We start from the raw sequence: 20968 nt of genomic DNA, 5'->3' as shown, positions 1-20968 counted from the left end.
GATGTATATAATCATTCAAGCGGATTTTCGAAATGGTGCTACTTATTAACAATGAGATCTTTTAAAAAGGTAATAAAAATAAACTTGTTTTTATACTTTTACTAAGAATCCTAGACAGAAACACTTTTAAGGTGTTTTTCTGTGTGACACGAGTACACGCATTGTCTAAAAGAGACGACTTATTAGAGATAAGACCCATTGCCCTGAGCCTTAAGATTTATTGTCGTTAAATTATAAAGAAATAAAACGTTCATTATGCAACTAATCATTAATTTTCATTCATAATTCTACTATTTCTACGTCACAATGAAATAAACAACCCATTATCCCAGACCTAGATGTAGTTCAATAGAAAGTCGAAAATCGTAAAAATTGTTTCTCTTAGTAATATTTTATTCGCGGGTCCTTGAATAAAATAATCGGCCAAATTGTTGAAAGCCATATAATGGTACACACTCACCCAAAACATTCAGTGAACACAAAAAATGGTCCCTTATCACTAAATATTAAAAAAGTTCCAACATAAATCTGATCCGAATACGAGCACTTTGGAGGCGTTTATTTCCGTAAATATAATAAAATTGCAACCGACCCACGTCTGTATATATTTAAGAAAGTATGAATCTTTACAATAGCGAATAGAATCTTCAATTAGTAAAGTTTAAAGAGATTGTGTGATATAATACTGGTATATATATTTTATAAACAAGTTCATGCCAATGCATGAACTTGTTTATAAAATCAAGAATAACACGAATGTATTATCTTTGGAATTGCGAGTAATACACAAAACAAAAGCACATCGATGAAGTATATGGAATGGATAACGATCTGTTCTATTTATAATCTTATAATATAATAATCTTATAATCTTATAATAATATTGTGTGTTTCTTTAATAATTACTTACTTATTAACGAAACACACACAATATTCTAACAGACTATGACACATTATACAATCGAGAAAAAAATATATAATAAAGTTTATAACATTATACCCACAATATCGCTACTGTGAATTCAGTTCTCAAATCAGTCGGCGAACATATAAATATTTCGATAGTATGGGGGACAGCATTCAGTAAACGAAACGCCATTTTGAACATGCATCTGTGCAACAGTCTGGTTCCTAGACCTTGGTATCTCAAATAACCTAGGCGTCCGCCATTACGCATATCCCATAGGTACACAAAAACCGAGTTCTTGGTGTACATGTGGATTGTATACTACTCCCCGCAAATATTTTAATACGTAGTAGACCAAAGGTTATTCCCGTCTTGTTTCTAATTAGAATACGCCAAAATGACGTAAAGCCAGGGCGACTTATTAGTTTCCGAAAGAAACAATTCCGGCGTTACGATTTGTGAAATTCGAAATTTTCGAAGTTTCCCGCTGACCGCTTGCAAAGAATACATTTTTGGAAGTTCTCTTTGTGGCTTCTTGTGAATGAAACAATTTATTTGTTTTCGAATTTTAACTTTTTTCCTCTTTTAATAGTGTTCTGTGAAGTTTTAAAATGTCATTGTTATCTTTTAAATTGTCTGCCAGCTTTGATTAAAAAACATATTAACGTGTAAGACTTAGTACAAAGTTTTAAATAGAATATTAATTCGCCTCTTTATGTTAAATTGCTTTGATGTAACGAGACAAGTCAAAGTATATTTAATTTATTTTGTAATTCGTGACAGAAGGGTGTCAAACGTTTGAGCGCCTGGGTATCTGTCGTACATTTATGTGAATACTTGCTTTAGCTGCGACAGAAATTTTATAAGTAAAACTGATATTTATATATATTTGAATAATACTTTTATTTGTTTGCTATGCTATACACCATATTTCATAATCGGACGTCGAGGCAGAATACGAAATTCCATCCTTATCACCTCGACGTCCGCCGTTCCACAACTGCGCCTGTTTCAAGGCAGTTTTTGCCGCGCACCACCACTTTGTGGAACCAGCTGCCCATTGAAGTATGTCATTCAAGATAAGAGCGTACCAATTCTTAAAAGGCCGGCAACGCACTCGCAAGCCCTCTGGCATTGAGTGTCCATGGACGGCGGTATCCCTTAACGTTAGGTGAGCCTCCTGCCCGTTTGCCCCATGTTCTATAAAAAAATTTAAAATAAAAATTTAAGATAGTTCAATTACCGACATTCCACCGTCTGGAGTTCCACGACAGAGTGTTAGTCTAAGCCACTTCTTGCCGCGCAGCACCACTTTATGAACACTTTATGATTATCATTCCAGGAACAGTAACGTTAATGGCAGCGCATAATACAATATGGAGCAATGAAGGAAGCTTACTTGAGCCGGCCAAGAGGTCGCGGGAAAGGAGGTCGGCTTGTTACCGCTGGGTCGACAAAGTGGAGGAGGACCTGCTACGGCTGAATACCAACGATTGGCCGGATGTAAAACAGGACAGGGAGCGATGAAAGGTTCTCGTTTTTTAGTCATAGAGCCAGCATTGTGAGTACGATTATGGGCCTCTAAAAGAAGCCCATACCACTACCTTAATGAACGGCACAGACTTGCAAGCCACCTGGAGTTGCAGGTATCAGTGGGTACAGACTTAATTCTAAGTGATCTGCCTACTTGTTAGCCGATAAGACAGCCAAGGAGAGACAGAAATCTCATAAGAAATAAATGATAAACTGGCATGCTAATATTTCTGTACGTTTAGTATGCTGTAAATAAAGAAGTTTAGGAGTGTGTGCTTTGATGTCATTATTCTTTATTACAAGTTAAGCGTAGTATTGCGAAGAAACGGAGATGTCTTTGACAAATGAACATCAGGTCAAACTTATCCATAAACAAAAATATCAAAAATTGTGAGGCCGAAACCGTTAACGGTTTCCTATAGAGACATATTGATATCGCCCAATAGTTGTTAATTCAAGAGTCCCCATAGACTGAACTTAAACAAGTTTCATATAAGTTATGATAACAGAGTACGATCATCACAAGTAAACTCAACTTGCCACTTCTCAAGTTAAAATGGTGCGACAGAGTGTTGCATAGCCTAAGAGATAGGTTACTTACAAATGTATCCATTTTTGTTGTGATTTAATTTAAAATTTAGAACCTTTAATATAATACATTTATCTTAATAAATATCACGAAATTGCTAATATTTGTAGTAGATTTTTTCATAATATTTAACACAAGGCCAGGTTTACTTAGCGTACGTTATTAAAATAGTTCACTTTTAAATTTAAAATAACTAATTGTTAAATTTTAATTCTTAGACGCGTTTTCTATGGGGTAGATAACTTTTTTATTAATTCATATAAATACAAATATCCCTAAGATTTTTTTATAAAATCACCATTTTAATTACAATGAGCTCTTACGCTACGTATCGGTATCACGGGAAATCTTTTATCGAGTTATGCCATTATCTCAGTCCTACGAGACCGAACACCCGGATTACGGACCAATGTTGCCAGGACATAAAGAATTTTGACAGCGAAAGTTATTAGCGTATACAGTACGAGTTTTTTTATAATTAAATCTAAACTTTTTCATTTTTTATTATTATATTAGGCAGGACACCTAGAGAGATACAAGGACAACAGATGGACACTAGAAACCACAACATGGGAAGGATCTGCGGGAAAAAGAAAAAGAGGCCACCCAAGGAACAGATGGATCGACGAGATAATTCAAGTATCAGGTAAAGACTGGAGTAGAAAAGAAAAAAATAGAAAAGCATGGAGTACTAGAGGAGGCCTTTACCCCACATGGGGTTTCAATAACATAATTTTAGATGAATTATAAGATAAAAATGTAATTTAAGGTTGTTGGAAATAAACTGGCTTTATTATTATCATTATTGTATGTTCGTTGGGCTGGATCGTAAAAATTATCAATCTATGAAATGGTCGTAGCTTTGCCCAACAATTTGATGACGTGATCATACCAGATCAATAAACGATAAACAGCTAAGTGGTAACTTCAGGATATGGTCAAACAATGGTTATTATATCGTAAAAAGCTTTGTCTGGTTGATACATAGTCTAAAGTAAATCTGATTATAGAGATAGATAGATTAGATAGATATAAGAGGATTTCTGATTCTGTTTTATGATCGTTTTTCAATCTAATGAGCAAGTAGGTGATCCTGCCCGCCAGACTCCAGTGTCTGACATACGCCATCGACTGTTGGTCTAAGATATGTCGGTTTCCTCACGCTGTTTTCCTTCACCGAGCGAAAGTTAAATGCGCACATATATAATAGCACAGCCGGGAATCGAACCTAAAACCTCAGACATGATAGTCGCACGCTAAAGCAACTAGGTCAACACTGCTTGGTGCATAGTATCTTCACAATGGCACAATATTTGGTAAAACAAAAATTATTTGCAGATTTAGAAGATTCGCAACTGAAGCTTGTAATTAAATGTGGTTTGTTGTAGTGTATTTTCGGATTTTTTTCCAATATTTTAAATGTTGATTGAAATATCGCTATACGTTGATGAATTAACGATATGATCAATTTAAGCTAGCTATTTCATTAAAATACGCCCGTTTCATAAAATAATAAATTTTTCGATCCGGCCACGAATTATATATTTTATATCGTTTTTTCATAAGTATGATAAAATATAAGTTCTTAAGTTAAGAAAACTGAAAAAATAAGCTGTCGATCGAACTTTGTTCGTGTCAATGCTATCATCCAAAATTTAATTTTGCATATTATATAATGTTGCTTTTAGTGTAAACACATCAACACCGTTGCAAAATTATCTCTTACAGAAGAAGAAGAACACTTTTCGGGTCGTGAGTTCTATTCCCGGCGGTGCACCAATGGACTTTCTATTTGCGCATTGAACGATGCAACGTACGGTGAAAGAAAACATCATGAGCAACCTGGCTTTTCTTAGTCCAAAAAGTCGACGGGGTATGGCACAAGAGGTTGAACACCTAGTTGCCTATTACATAGACAAATGATCTGAGGCCTAGACTTAAAAGGGTGGTAGCACCACCGATTAATTTTTGAAGTGAAACTTCATTAGTTGCATGAGGCTATTATATTTTTATATATTTTTGTATATATATTTTATATATATTTTTTTTGTATAGATGAGGCGTCACGAAGTTGTGCAGCGTTTTGTCGAAGAAAAGGGAGAGCGATTGAGACCAATTGAGAGAGAAAGGAAGATGGAGAAGAAATACACGCTTTTGGTTGATTTAATTCGTTAAGTAGTTACATATTAGAACTTTAGATGAAAATTCCGTCGCAATTGTACAGTAAACGCAGATTATTTATTTATATTACCATTAACGCGTAAAAAGTGTATAGACATACAAAAACATGGAGATACTGATACATGACCATCTAATTGGGCTTTTCCTAATATAAGTAATAATTAATTTAATATAATCTTAAACTTTTATTTATAATTAATTAATAAAATTAAAGTTTAAGATTATTAAGTTCTTTTTCATATATACTGTCAAATTGACATATAAAATAACTGCAACAGGTGTCCGAACGAGATGCTAAAGGGAAATGAGAACCAAATTTTTGAAACAGGACTTGATATTACAAACCATTCTCATACATTGTACGAGCTCCGACTATCTCTCTCGGATATTAACCCTTCATCCATCAACGCCAAGGGCAAGGGACATTCGTTATCAAAAAACTTCCAATATTTCGTTCCAGAGCGGTTTGGAATAACGTACTATGGTAACGGAACAAAAACCTACTATAAAATTAATATCATTTGTGAAGTTTGGTGTTCCTGATACATAATGGAAAAATCAAACACTGACTAGCCTGGGGCAGCGATAGGAAATACTTAATGCGATTAAACGAAGAAGATGCTGTAACTTCTCTTTGGCAACATTACACATGGGTAGAGCAACAGAAGTCAAAATACATTATTAGTGGTACGTTGAAGACAATACACAATAATTATGCTATGTATAAAACCTAAAAAACTTCCGAATTAACTGTCAAAAACTATTTGTATTTGCCTTCTTGGATGTTTAAAACAATCATTATCAAGCAATGTTTTATAATTTTTATACATTATCAAAGACGAAACAGCCAATTTGTAGGTTCGTTTATGAATATTTATTCGACTATGTGCAAAACTTATAGAGAGCTGTAATGTAATTTATTGTTAGTTATGAGATTTAGGAATATAAGTTTATTTTTTTAATGTTTTTATCTAGAATAGTTACTGTTAAGATAGAAAAATGTAGTGAAATAAATAAATAAAATAAAATAAGTAATTTACCTAAATTCTCTGTTTTACTCATTGCCAACGACAAAGCCCGAATTGCGATAATTGCCTTGAGTGAAGGGAGCATCAAGTAAATGACTTCCGTGATAATAAATTTATTAAAATTAAATGAAATGGTGAATTTGGGAAATACATTTTTGTGTACCATTTTATTTGGAACATCTAAAATAATTAACTTATGGTGACATATTGAACCATATTATCTTAAATATATTTACAAATAATAAATATATTCATAACCACGTAACGAACTAAATATTAGTTATTAAGTGTCATATTTTCATTTCTTTAGGAACTACTATTATACATACATTTATTATATAACAATATTTGGAGGAGGCTTTTGCCAAAAGGGCACATACCATACACATACATACCTTATAGGAATGAAATATAAATATAAGTGTGTTTAACTGTAAGTAAAAGTAACTTAAATTGAAGGCTATTATTATTATGTTTATTCATTTCTTTCTAAATAATTAAACCCGATATACTAGGTTATCCTTAATAGACAGTAACTTAAACCTCTGCAAAGGCCTTTAAATATTTCACCAAACAAACAGTTTAGAGTTTGACTATTGCAAAAAAATACACTAAAACATTATATAAACACAGGCATTATTCAATTTATAAAATAAACAAAACACTCAAACATTTATAAAAAGCGGACGCTAAGAGCCATAACAATTACCTTTTCCTCATACCTAAGCCATAAATCTCACAAGAGCAAATAAAAACGATGAAAATGAAAGATTACTTCAGCGAGCAGGGAGGGAGTTACAGCCTTTTAGGGTCTGAAAGCATTTGTTTAATATTAAAATTAATGTGTGCGTTGCCATGGTAACGCTTATCTTCTATTATGTGACTTGTGATGATAATGTTGATACATAATCTCATTATATTTGAATTATGAACGTCAAACAAAATGAAATACATATAGTTTTCTATTAATTTTAAAATTATTATTTAAAAACATAAAGATGCTATAAGTCTTTTGGTAATACATTTGTGAGAGAAGATTAACTGTAGGTGATAATACAAATGTTTAGACAATGTTTAATACAATACAATATCTTACCCGGCTAACACTGTTAGGTGTTGGTTAGTTGTAGAAGTTTTAGAGTTATACAGGTCATCCACAACATAGTCCCGAGTTTGTAATGTATTCAGAGACACAGTTGTGACGTGAATATTGTAAACTTGAAGCAATGGTTGCTTATTTCGAAATTATTCGACATTTACAGAACAAATCAGAAATTCTATGTATATTTGTTACATATCCTAGCGAGGAGCTAGCATATAATTATTACTTAATAGTTGTATATTTTTCCGTACTTGCGTATTGAATTAGGCATTACTAAGTATAACCTTAAGAGCGCTTGGGTAGTCATGACTTATGTGACGCAATTATTTAGCTAATCACTTGAAGTTTCTGCCATCCGCATACTGTCCACTTATCACTGGTATCATAGATAAGAAATACACATATGTATGTTTAAGTGTTTAGGTGAAATTATTATGCGATAAAAATCTTAAATAAAGCAATAATATGTATACATGTAGTTTGATTGTTTTCCAATGTATGTATACCAATTCTCCTATATCCTCTATATAGTAATATACCTTAACAGTTATACATATATTTTTTGCTCGTCGATTGTATAGGAAATTTTTAATTAAATAAAACAACAACCGAGGCCCTCGTTTGGCCATAGTGCAGACAGCCTACATCCGTCAGGCAATAAAATAGTGGGTAACAGCCGAAACGTGCCATAAATTCACTTCAGAAGCTAGTGAAACTTTTAAAATATTTCATACTTTAAAACAGTACAACATAATTCATGTTTTCGTCCCGCCCCGGTGATGACTCGCCAGAATAAATTGTCTTTTAAACTCGAATTTATTTCTTGAAAACTTTCTCTTCCGATTTAAAGTCTGAATCGTGGAAGAATCAAGATTTTAACTTGGTTTGCGGTCAATTGACTTTTCTTAACTTTTTGATGCGTAATTTTTTTTTGTTAAGTCTTTTTTATTATTTTAATTGTGGTTAATGTACGGGGTGGCTTTACTTACTTTTGTCTCATTCGCACTGTTTGAATGGAGATCTATTGTAAAACTTTTTATAATTTAAAGAAACTTGTAGGGCAAGTGAAATGGTGGTCACTAATATCTTAATTTATATACATCTCCTGTCACGGTCTTTAGTCCGCGATTAACTCCTAAACTACCGAACCGATATCAATCAAATTTGCACACCGTGTGCAGTCTGGTCCAACTTAAGAGATAGGATAGCTTAGATCTTGAAATTATTTGTTTATTATTTGATACAATTCTAACAGATGGCGTGTGTTAATAGTAGCAAAGTTTAACATAAGCTATCTACCTTTCACATCAGTTCACCTACAGTTTCCCTTGAATAGCTTACTACTATGTTATATAACAAAAACCTTAGCCACAGGCAACGCTTGGCCGAGTCTGCTAGTTAGTGTATATTTTGTTGACACTGAACTAAACAGACAGATTTATCTAAGTGTACATTGCCCTGAAAATAACGAAGCAGAACAAGACCGTTGCGACCCGATCTGCAAGAAGAGGTCTAAGGTAACAGTAGAGCTTTTCAAATAGAAACAAAACTTGGAAGTGGAGGGAATTTCTCAAAGCTTTCATGATGATATAAGGCGGGCGGAGACTATGAGGAGTTCTATTTTCATTACAATGAAATTAGAATGCTCCTGATCACCAACTTACTTGTCTAACCTTAACGAAACTCAAACATTAATGTTGACAATTTTATTATTATAATTAATGTAGCAAACGAACCAATGAAATTCAATTGATTACAATGAGGTAAAACAGTTTTGTTTTAAATACATTTTTCGTATTTTAAGGATAAAGTATATTTTATTGTAATGAAATAGAGTTCAGTTTAGTGTGAAGATAATAAAGCATGCCTTAGTTGGTCGCTTGTTTCCAGTTCATCTCCAAATAAACTCAGCCAAAGTAATAACAAAGTTAGAGCAAAATTACGTATCTTAGATAAAATGGATGACTTTGCATATTTTGATGAAAACCTAGTTGACTTGCTACGAATCGGTCTGCGTTAATATTAAATAAGAGTTCTTTTCCTGAAATGATTTTATAGTTTTTGAGTAAAGAGAAAATTATATTATTACATCTTTATATATGAAATTGGCGTATGGGAGGAACAATTGCGTTTTGTTAATAATCAAAGTATGTATTTAATTCATGTATAGAGCCATGTACACTACCTACCTATTTACATGATATGTATGCATATTGCTATCTTTTAGATAGTTCATTGATCTTTTTCTAAAAAAAAACAATCGAGCGGGAAGCAATAATATCTGAGTTGAATTTTTTACCATACAAAGAGTTATCCGAATTTTGAAATAAAATGGTAATTTGTTAGAGCAAGGAGTATGATGGATGTCTTGGACATTATTATTGAAAGTCCTCTAATTTGGTAGAAGTCTGTTGTGTGGTCTAGCGGTGTCATGAAGCAGCAGTGGGAAGGCCTGTACGACAAAACGTCAATTTTAATATGTAAGGACCTAATATGATGATTCCTTGAATGAGAGAACTACGTTGGTCGCTTGATCATGTTATTTTTAATTATTTAATTGTAATTTCAATAAATGTATTAAATATTTTAAAACCAGATTTGACTGATTTGCGTTTTGCTGTTATTATTTATAGAACAGGAGGCATTCGTTGGGTATATGCTGTATTACCAAAATTATTTTAAATTGCCTCTTGACGCGTGTCTTGTCCTGTGCCAGATGCTGCAACTCTTCTGCAGTTGCAATACCCGTCCACTTCCTAAGGTTGCGAAGCCATTACTTCCACCTTCTACAAACATGAGGTGTAAGTAAAGTCTTTTTATTTCTAAATACTCAACCACTAGAGCGACGCGACCCTTTTTCTATCTAATACCGGTACCGAGTTCAAGGAATAAAGGTACTATGTACGGCTATAACTTAGAATAACTCTCGTAGAACCCAGGAATGTTCTCAAATCTTTATTTGCAAGATTACATGCGAGTGAAGTCAGGAACTATTTAAAGTTAAGGGAATTTTATAATTTTCCTACACGTGAATGGTAGTTTTAATATCGACTTGTGTGGCCTTTATATAACTTAGAGCATATAATAAATTATGCCTCAAAATATATGCCGCTTAAATATTCACTTTATACATGTTTAAATTATCATAAGCATCTTATTAAGACATTACTTTGATGAGATTTGTTATTAATGTAGGCAATTTAATATTCTTTGTTTAATTTGCCTTGTTTAAACAATGTGTCAGAATATCTTATGAAATTCTTTATCGTATTCACATTTACTTTGTATGTATTTTATGTAAGAGTAAATTAAATTTTAATTAGAACTTGTGGACTTACGCCTTCGCGAAGTATTATTCGGATCAAGTTTATTTTCCCAAGAAAAAAAGTTTCGGAAGGCACATAGCAGCATGTAATATAATTTCTACGACATAAGCCCCAGGATGTGCAACCCTAGATGACGTCATAAAATCAACATTATTAGCAACTAACTTCAGCCAATATAATCGGTCTACTTACGCCCGAAACATAAGCAATGAAATGAATTCATAATAATTATAGCCAGACATTAATTACAACATCACTTAAAAGTATAAAGTACTACTATATAATTCCTCTTGAAGAATAACAGATCGTGCCCTCATTAATATTTTAAGGTACCCAAATAACGTCGTAATTAACATCATTATAAGTTTTAAAGGTAAATGTATAGCGCATAATTCAAGGCAGGTCAAGCGCTCACGTTCGGGTTGGGTGACGTAAATATTAACTTCTCGGAAATTATGTCCTCCTGGTATCATGCATTTCAAACGGAATATCAGTTCAAAGTTTATTTTGTTAAACAAAATGAACCTGTAAAGCAAGTATAGTTTAATTATACGTCTTAATAAACATAGCAATGTGTGTGTCGACAAAACACAATCTATTTGCATGGTACAGTCGTTAGGAAATTAGACATTCTAACGCAAGATGGACAGTTAACTGGACAAAGCCTGGACAAATATTTACCTCTACCTGAAGTTCCTGTGACCAGGTTCCTGAGTACACTTTATAACTATGTCTGTGGTTTTAGAGAAAACTTCAAATAGTTTAACATCCACTTTCACATGAGACTTGTGAAGATTATTTATTACCTTAGAATAACGGTTTTTTTTTTGCATTTTTATTCAAGATATTCAAAATAAGATGCTTTTCCAGTAATATGCCTAATACATTTGTATTGAATATATATATGTTTGAATACTTAATACAAGTTATTATTTTGTATTTATTTATCCTAAGCTTATCGGGAATATTCTCGAACTTTACTATTTGCGTAGGATGGTGACACATTAACAAAATTCTAAATTAGAAAACTTTTTTAATGTATCCTTGATTGATCCCAATAGGGACATTATAATTATACCCAGTTTTCTATGGACACATTTTCCTTGTATCGTGTGTGCGGGCAGTGGACAAACGGGATAAACTTGGGCAGAACAAATATTAACTGTCCTATGTAGTTTGCTACGAGATTTTGATTACCTATGTGTAAGCTTTACGGGAATTTTCGTATACGCTTGTATACTGCAGAACAACCTATGGTACTATACTGTATATACTATAAGCATTTTGTTATTGTTAGCAACGTTGACATAGAAAAAATATTGATTTGACCCCAGTAAAATGAAAGTCATTATTATGTTCACGAAAATTAAAAAGTACTTGTCACTACAATATAATAAATAATATTAATCAGCCTCCAGCACGTTTGCCTCCGGTTCTATAAAAAAACTGCGCGCGTACAAAGCTCACATGTGCGAAGTGAAACTTAATTATTGCTAAGGTAAAAGCCCCAATAGATAATATACCAGTACATGATCACTCCATGTATTTGTGTTTCTATATTCACACTGTTTACACAATGTATACGTGCTAATGATAATATAAATAAATAAAAAATCTTCGTTTACTACGTGCGACAGAATTGCCAACTAAAGTTCTAATATGTGACTACTAAACGAATACATCAACCAATAACTAACTTTCTCACTATCACTCTCAATAGATTTCTCCGTTTTCTTCGATAAAAACGCTGCATGTCTTCGTGACGTTGCATCCGTAAATAACCATTATGCGCCTAAAGAAGTTTCACTTCAAAAAGACAGAAATTAGTGTCATACCACATTGAATGTACACACGATATGCTATTAAAAAAATAGGTTACGTTCGAAAAATGAAGACATATCCAACAAATAATACACGGCTCGTTCATATTAATCAAAAACATTTATTTTCATAAACCGACAGGTGACCGTTACGTTGTACGTTTTACGGCTGTGTATGCGATGTTCATAACTTGTTTTATTCCGTATACCTTTATTGACGTCATAAAGTAACTTAGCGATAGTAAAATGTGGCTATGGAGACAACATTATTTACTCCTAGCGACAATACGCTTTTTATTAGAAAAATATTTACACTTTTATATGAAATTTATAATTATTTAAATACTTCATCGTTTTTTTAAGGGAAGTAAAGGTATTGGGTGCAATAAATTGCAACCCTACTGTAAAGACTTCTAAGGCGATGTCAATGTAATGGTAGATGGTTGCTGCAGCAGCCAGTCAGGGGGTCTCTTTTTAGAATGCTTACGCGACCCCAAGCTACCCCAACAGTGACGTGAATGGTGGGAGGGGTTTAGTGGGTAGGGCTTTTAGAGCGAGTCCACTCTGTGCGGAAATGCATATCCCTCAATAAAAATATTTATTTATTTATTTATCCTTTATTACCTTATACAAAAACATACACATAACAAAAATAAAAAAAAACAGTTTACAAAAGATATTAGGCAACGGGCGGTCTTATCGCTTACAAACGATTTCTTCTAGGCAAAATAAAAAAAACCCGATAGTAAAACGTATTATTATTACATATAAACTGGTAACTTTATCTCAGGATCGATTTATGGGACAAGTGAGTACAATGTTGAACATTATTCTAGCCGTATTTATAATATCGAGTGTGATGTAAAAAATGCATTATGGGCGTCTCAATAATTTCAAGCCTTAACTGAGACTGAGCGTCACTGATTTTTTTTTATCAACGTATCTATACGTATAAAAAGACTTTGGCCTTAAAATTTGTCAATGAAAACAAAACAGTAGAGAACTAATCGGAAAGCCTTCATGAAGACAATCATATAATGTAATGAAATCTTACCCTTAGATAATTAGTCTGTCAGCGCAGTTTGACGGGTATCAGATAGGCAGAACATCATATAATAAAGCGCAAACTAATTTTCCGACGAGAAATTATTTTGCCTCAATCTTTTCAGAGTAATATTATTCTTAGAAGATATTGTAACTTCAATTTATTTTTAATAGGAAATAAAATGTCAAGATGAATTTGCATTTGTTATTCATATTCTGATTTTTTCACAAGCCTAAAAGTAAGACACTAAACTGGGTTAATATTGTAAGTATAGTTATATATGTTCAAGTTTTATTATTTGAATTTTTTTAGGAATTTAAAGGTAGGTCTTTTATAATTAAGCTTGTCTGTTGTAATTACAATATAGTAATATAGTATTTTAACATACAAATCGTAGATACTTATAGAACAGCGTTGAAACATTTAAAGTTTTCAATTGTAAATAGAAAAAACTTAAATTAAAAATTAAAGTTTCTAAAATTAGGTGTGCAAATTGAAAGACACTACAATGTGGTAGAAACCGGTGGTGCGGTGACCTTAAATCTTTTTAGGTCTAGGCTTCAGATTTCTGATTGTTTTAATGATCTTTAATAGGCGTAACGTTACGTTCATCTGAAAGGGCCTAAAGTGACTTATGCTATTCGAATAATAAATTAATATATTTTCTTCATATTTATCTCTGTAAAAGGATATTATAAGGCTTTTACTCACTACATTTCGCTAATTAAAGCCTATATGTATGACAGAGTAAGTAATGTGATTAATGTGTACATTGCGTCTGTAATCGAGTCAACTCGTTCAGTGTTGCCAGTAAACTGCGGATTTCGTGGTACTTAATTAAACCGCCAAATTTATCATGTAATTTAATGCACTTGGAACGGAATGACATGTTCCGTTCTTTTTGTAATCTAAAAATTGGCATAAAAGTAAATATACCTCATGTTTTATAAATAAATAGGGTTTTTTTATTTATCTTGCTTGTACTTAGTGCTGGAAGACTGCTTCAATTAATCCTATCCTTATCGCCGACCCTGTTACTTCTGCATGTGCAACTTACGTATACTCTTCACACTGGCCGTTTAGGTATTTCACGGGTGGCTGTCAATCAGAATCGGAAAAAACTTGTATCTGAAGTCGAAAGTTTGCTGCGTGGAGTATCGGACTGAGGTCGACTAAATCTGGTCCAATTTAAAACCAAGAAAAATTATTATAGTTTTCAGATTCAAAATAAAATAAAAGTTTTTATGTAACAGTAGGTATTTATGAGACTAGTTATATAATAAGATTCTTGAGGCCGATTCGGTGACTTACGTTCTATGAGGATAGCCTTCTACGCAGGAGATATTACTCTCATTCTATAACCGGGAGCGGGCGTGTTAAAAAAAATACTATCTTTGGTTTTTTTAAACTTATGCCTAAATTCTCAGTAGGTATATTGGTATTGCATTAATAATTAAATTGGTAGATGTAGTACCTATTCTAGTTAAATTTATAGAAAAATACGAGGTAGACGTTGACATTGTGGTTGTATCAATATTTATGCGGGATCTTGAATCCTCGGGTATTCCTTAAACAGTACCAGAGTTGAATAATTAATTTGTTACAAGGCCGCTCTGGCATGTCAAATTGTTTGTTACTTCATTTTTCCAAGGAAACGTTTCTATGAAGAACCTAGAGCCCATAAAATAGGATAAATCCATATTTAAAAGTTTTTTTCGTGTTTAGTGATTTTTCTTCGTATTGGTTTCGTACTAGAAGGGGATCAGCCTTCTGGAGCTGACATGCACCGACAATTTTCGGATCTAAGACATATTTCCTTCGGCACACAATGGAAAAAAAATATTTATTGTACTTTGTAGGTACATCGTATTTTGTGTTCTTTTTTAATTAGAACTACATTATTTTTGTAACCAAGACATGGACACACAAGACATATAAGGGCCCAGATGTCCAGTTGTGCTAAGGTCCCCATTGTCCCCACAAATTCGCCCCTGTCGAAGCACTTGCTTAATTCGCTATTCGTAATTAAATTCGCGGCGGATACCAGTTCAGTACTTGTTTGTAATTATTGCCCGTAGTTTGTCTTTGATGTGTACCGCTGCAAACTTGGGAAGTATTTGTTAGATTGATTAAAGATGCCGTTCATCAACTGTCCCAACAATAAACAAGTATATTTGTTTGTACGACTTATATTTCAAGATTAACATTTAAGCATTTATTTTGACTGTATGTCACACTTGTTTTTGCGTCTTACATTTATTACTTTTTTACGCGTATATTTTTTATGCGTACGTCAAACAATTGATTTTAATGCAATTAACTGTTTATCCGCTATGGTCTCCTAAACTACTTAAATCATTTCAAACAAATTTACATGCAATTGAATAAGTAAAAATAAAATCAATCATTTTAATATGAAACTGAAAGCAGAACTCCCTTGAGCCAAAACTGCGTAAATTTACAAGAAATATGTTTTACCTTTTTATAACTCCTAAGAAAATATAAAGATAAGGCTTCTAGAAAGTTCGCTAGTCGCGCCCCCTGGGGCTGGCTGAGTGCGGTTCTCTGTACATAAAGTACTGTGAAATGTTATTAACATTATGCTAATGTTTGGATTGCTTGGTGGTTTAATTTCTATTTTATTCGGGTCACTCTTTGTGTTTCCGTCTGTTGTGAAATCGTACTTAGTTTAGTAGGTATAGTTATTAAAATAGAAAAATAAAATTGAAACTGAGAAGCCACTGGTAGATTCTAATGATCTGGATCTGACTAAGAGTCGAGACTTAGCGCTATGACTCCGGTATGTCAAACATATTTTTGATAGGAGTTTGAGAGATTGATGAGAGATTGGAGTTACAGGAGATAAGTCTCGATATAGAATCTTACCTTACTCCACGTAAGTTACGCATACGTACGTTGTTGTAAGAAGCAACCTTAAAACATTTTAATTTTAATTTTATTATTTTGTTTTTCTTTTAAATGTAACTTTGTCTTTTAATGCTTGTTTTCTATTTTTTTATAAAATCTCTGTAATCTGTTATGGCTTTGTGTATTGTATTTGTATTTTGTATAATAATATGTATTAAGTAGCTGTTAGATTACTTAAATAAATAAATAAATAAAACAAGTACATCTTCTAATTTATAACAGGCTTCGAAAACAGGTTGCAACAACACCACAAAAAAGCCTTTGTGTTGGTAAATATAATGAATTAATTTTATTTATAACATTTACCAAAAACTGGATACAAATTCTGTGAAATTGCCAGTTACAGTATATTGTCTATACTCGGCTTGGCCGTAGCCCAAATTCCCCCAAAATCGGCTTAGTATTAAAAAGGATTAAACAAATAACGGGTATTAAGCTTACAGCCAGCAAAAAAAAACTTGGTTCAATATATAGGTGGAGCGTCCCTCGGGGCCAATCTTATCCGAATTTAATGAAATTTTTACCAACCACACACGACGCCACTTGTTACAATAAATGTTATTCTGTCCCGCATTCAAAATAGAACTTTGTTGTAAGTAAATAAAGTTTAATTTATTACGGCAGAATTATGGCAGTTATGTCGTTATTTATTCACTATGGTCTACCCTTTGGTAAGCACTCAAAGTTAGGTAAATAAAATTATCAGTCTTCGTCGATGGGTACTAACAAGATGATTGAACATCGACATAAAGCTCTTACTACATATAAAATTAATTGTTAAAAAAAATTATGTATGTTAGCCAGATTAACACTAAAATCCTTCCGATATATTTCAGAATCACTAATTTAAAATTTATACCATAATAATACAAATATGTAATACGAACCTAGTGCCGTTACTTTCTTTTTCTCCTGACCGCAGACTGCATCCGATGCTTCGATTATTTTTATTTTTATTGAAAAGAAGGTGATACTTCTGTGTATTACATAACATCGATTTTAGGATTTAGATTTTTGGTTTTCGTTACAATGTGTGCTTTCACGGTAAGGAATTTCTAATTATTTATTTATTTATTTTTTTATTCATAAGAAGATTCACAGCACAATACAAAAATAGATGAATATATAGAAAGAAAATCCCTTTGGTGCTGAAACGTGTTTTGAAATCACGATCTAAAGGACGAGGACTGAGATGAGACTTACTAGGCCAACGAGAACTCTATCGTGATGCAATCTGTCAACTGTCAAAAATTGTTGTTTCTAACTAAGAACAAGAACTAAAGTTTGAATATAAAACAGAATCATTCTTTTATAATACACAAAGAAAGCTATAGAATATAAGAAAATGTACATAAAGCTGATACATTTCTGTGTCGGTTTCATTAATCTGTATAAATACGTAATAATTCCTATGGGTTTTTAGTCTTCTAAACATATTATATTTGAATGATAACATTTATTAACATAATTTTAATAAATTTAATAAACCCTTGTTCTGATTATATATTTCAACTCAGACTGTCAATTTACGCATCTTGTTAGTGATAATTTGGTTGTTCTAACGATGTTATTTATTTCGGCACTTAACTGACCCTTCGAATTTTAACGCCGTATTATGGAATACCGAATATTCGTGAGAAGGAATTTTTTGCTAACAATTTTTGCTGTCACATTGATAATATTTTTTTAAATATTATATTGTAATGATGTCATACTATAAGCGACGCTTGAGCAGTGTTAGAGTAATTCATAACTAACATTTAAGTATAAAAACTAGTTTTTAAGTATTTTTATAGAGCCTCCTGCCCATTTTCCCCCTACTCCTTGAAAAAAACATAATTTCTATGTTCACACTTCTAACACATAGTTCAATAATAAACTTAAAAACACGACGATACATGCCGGCCATAAGTGAACTTTTCCTTTTGACATTCTACAACGCGGGTAAAGAGACACAATATTATTTTTGTAACTCAATAATTTTCGTATTAATACGCATGATTAAAGTGTTTAATTTAAAATATATATAACTAGGTTTCAGTGTATTAATTCGACTTAGGGTCCTTCAAGAAAAGAGCGTACAAATTCAAATTCTTCTCTAGCATCGAGAGTGTTCATGGGCAGCGGTATCACTTAACATCAGGTGAGCCTCCTACCCGTTTGCCTCCAGTTCTATAAAGAAAAATAATAAGATCACGTAATCATCGTCTTAAGTTCGTGATCGCTAAAACAATATAACAATACGCTACGAATTCCGAGAATAAGTCCGGTTCTGCGAAGTAATTTGATTTGAAACTGACTTTGTATTTAAACAGCCATCTTGTGGTTAGGGAAAGAGTTGTAAACTTGGTAACAAAAGTAAATAATACTTCAACGTTATGTTAATGCTGACATCACAGGATGGTTTATTCGATTCACTTTGTGTATGACTTGATGTTTCAATTTTTCTGTCTTATTTAGCTAGGAATTTACTCAAATTGTAATTCGTGGTGTTCAGATATCTTTATATCGTAGGTAGGGCCATTAGTAGGGATAGGTATTGTAACGACAGTTCACTCTTTAAACAGAAAATGTTTTATTCATGAAATATTTTTTTTATAAAATCTTAAACAACGTATTCTCAACCTGTCATATGTTGAAACAGAAAGTATTCCTATTGTGCAACAGCAGTTTAATTATGTATAACATTGTTGTGTAGAAGTTACTCGTCAAGTACCGTTAATATGGCAAATGGAAGAGACGAGCTTCCCACGACAAAGGGAATCCTAGTGTGCTCTTCCTGGAAACTCTTTCTCTTTTAACTGAACAGCATTTTGTATTGTATAAATTATTATTTTTTTCAATTTTTGAGAAGGTGCTTATGGTATATTTTGCCCTACTTAAGGCAGAAATAAAATACAGAAATATTTTTGTAAAAGATTTATTTATGTGGCTATTATGGCCTAGTGGCTTGAGCGTGCGACATTCATCCCTGTGGTCGTAGGATTGAACCCCGCACCAGAGTCATTTTTGGCCTCTGTGCGCATTTACTCGCTCATATAGAAAATGAAACATCATGGGGAATCGGGCATGCCATACATGCAAAAAGTCGACGCCATTAGTCCGGCACAGAAGGCTGTTTGCCAAAGAAGAAAAACGAGTTTTAGACTTAAAAATTCTTTGATTTAAAAGATTTAACTTTTAAGTAACAGATTTGCTAAATTATAGGGTTTAATAAATTCAATAATTCTTAATCCCATTACAATAAAATTTCCTTCACTGTATAAAAATACGAGATAGCAAATACAAGGGAAATGCGAATAATCTGCAAATAATGTTATACAAAACAGAATTCCGTTTAATTACATCTTGTTTGCTGAGTGAAATCTTTCATTTCAACAGTTCATTAAAATACATGCCATAATTAACAACATTGTTAAATGCGAAATTGTGCTAGAATTTATATCATTAGTGAAACTATGCTGCAGAAGAAACTTCTTTAATAAATATGAAGTCAAATACATAAGAACTAAATAAGATTTGGCATTCACACACGTGACTGCTAACTTCATACAAACAAATGTTCTATAAAAAAAACCACAAACTAATGCAATCAAAACATAATTACATACAAATACATTACACCAGTCTGAAGAATCATCTAAGGCATTATACATGAAATGCGTGTATATTATTATTGTATTATTGTCAATGTTCACTTTTCTTTGCATCAATATCTGCCATCTATTTCTTAAGAAAATAAGGAAGTAGTGGCAAATGGAAGAAAAACATTGTTTATACGTTTTCTTTATTCGCTGATATTATTGGGAATTGAATGCTTTAACATAAGGCTTAGTTAAATAAATTAAATCAGAATTAGTTAAATGTGTTAAATACTTTTTGTTTGTTCGTTCCCTTTTGTAAATCTTTTTGTAGTAAAATGTATCATGTATCTTTGGCTATATTTTCAGTGTAATTGTTTGTAGTTATATATAATTTAAGTTAGCTGTAGGATTACGAAATAAATAAATAATTAAACAAAGTATGTTTATTTTTCTATAATTTAACATAGAGCTAAGTTTGTTTTGCTGTATTGATTTTACATTTGACACGCTAGATTGCCAATAATACATGAGAGATAACTAAGCTGAGTTCAATGAAATCCTTAGTTCAATAAATATAAAGTAAGCAGAGAATAGAGCGCGTGAAACCATGACCCAATCTTGAAGATTTAAAAAATGTTAAGTAAAAAATCACATATAACAACAATATACAGCAATTTAAAATGTTAGCTATAAATTATTTCTTTTAGCCAAAACCATTTTCAATAAATAAACTAAGGGCACAAAAAATACACTCCGGTGTTTAAACGTGGTTTGGTCACGCCACGCTACTAATTATTTTTCTAGACTTAAGAAAGAAAGAGAAAAAATATGTATGTCATCAATACCAAAAAAATCAGAGATAAGAATTTAACTTATTTTCTCTTGACGTTCATTGTACTTTATGATGGTTACCTATATGAATAAT

Source organism: Pieris rapae, chromosome 8, assembly GCF_905147795.1.
Source record: "Pieris rapae chromosome 8, ilPieRapa1.1, whole genome shotgun sequence".
NCBI lineage: Eukaryota > Metazoa > Arthropoda > Insecta > Lepidoptera > Pieridae > Pieris > Pieris rapae.
Note: the sequence above shows the minus strand (reverse complement) of the source record.